The following is a 1,727-nucleotide window of genomic DNA, read 5'->3' on the forward strand; positions in this document are numbered from 1 at the left end:
TGCCTCTGCCTCCCGAGTGCTGGGATTAAAGGCGTGTGCCACCATGCCCGGCAGAAATGGCCTTTTTAAGCAACTCATGAGATGTAGACTGTTGAGTAGCTGATCGTGAGATGTTGAGACTGTTGAGTAGCTGAATGTGATTGAGGGGCAGGTATCCTTGTGAAGTTGCAGGCTGTGGAAAACGGATTCTGATTTGGTTTACACTGATAATGAAACCCAACTTTGAATGACAGGTTGATTTAATTATAATTGTCTTATTTATTTATTTTTTTATGTATGCAGCTGTTTTGTCTGTAGGTGTATCTGTGTGCCATGTGCATGCCTGGTACCTGAGGAGACAAGAAGAGTGCATCAGATGCCCAGCCACCACGTGGGTGCTGGTAATGGAATCCGGGTCCTCTGGAAGAGCTGCTCTTCACCACTGACCCATAATTCTTTTCAATTAAAACTAAAGTAGCATGAACCAGGACATGGGGAGTGCTGCATTTGTGAACATGGAGATAAAATCAGTGGGTATGAGCTGGCACCCAGACCAAGTGACTTGGCTGACCTCTGGGCCCAGATCCAGCGCGTCAAGTCACTCCATCTTTTTTTTTTTTAAGATTTATTTTATTTATTATATGTCAGTACACTGTAGCTGTCTTCAGACACACCAGAAGAGGGCATCATATCTCTTTACGGATGATTGTGAGCCACCCTGTGGTTGTTGGGATTTGAACTCAGGACCTTCGGAAGAGCAGTCAGTGGCCATGTACAACACTGGCATGGTGGCTCATTCCTGGAACCCCTGCTGTAGGAATGGGGCATGATCTGGGCTCCCTGGGCAGCCAGCCTAGCCAGGTGGAGCCTGGTAGGGAGAAAGACACCAGTGCTCTGCCCCTCCCCTCCATGCAGAAGTTCTGGCACACGCACCCAAACACACATGTGCGCACACGATCCTCAGTATGAATGTGAGGCAATTGCCAATTAAAATATCAACGTGTTACCTTTGTACACACTTGAGAATGGTGAGAGAGAGAGAGAGAGAGAGAGAGGAAAATTGGGGCAGGAAAGGTGTCCCTTGTTGCTCTTACAGGGACTGGTGTGTGGTCCCAGCCCCTACAACTAGACAGCTCACAACTGCCTATAACTTCAGCTGCAGAGATTCAGTCGCCCTCTTCTGGCTTCTGTAGGTTCCTGCACCCACGTGCACATCTCCCACCTCCACTCACATACATAATTAAAAAGAAAATCTTTTTTAAAAAATGTATACTCCAGCCGTTGAGTCAGAAAGGGGGGATAATTCAAGGCTAGCCTTGGCCACAAGGCAAAAAACGTGTCTCAAACAAAACCATACAAAATTATAACAGAGTAATTCAAGCTAGTCCTGGTTGGGACGTCTGGGGATGGTAACTCTGTATTTTCTGTTCACAGTTTTATAAGCCTAAAACTGCTTTTTAAAATATCTACTGGGGGCTGGAGAGATGGCTTAGCACTAAAGAGCACTGACTGCTCTTCTAGAGGTCCTGAGTTCAAACCCAGCAACCACAGGGTGGCTCACAACCATCTGTAATGGGATCTGATGCTCTCTTTGTGTGTCTAAAGACAGCTACAGTGTACTTATATATAATAAATAAACAAATCTTTAAAAAATATCTACTAATTAGAAATGACAATTAGCCGGTCGTGGTGGCGTACGCCTTTAATCCCAGCACTCGGGAGGCAGAGGCAGGCGGATTTCTGAGTTC

Source organism: Mus pahari, chromosome 18 (assembly GCF_900095145.1).
Source record: "Mus pahari chromosome 18, PAHARI_EIJ_v1.1, whole genome shotgun sequence".
NCBI lineage: Eukaryota > Metazoa > Chordata > Mammalia > Rodentia > Muridae > Mus > Mus pahari.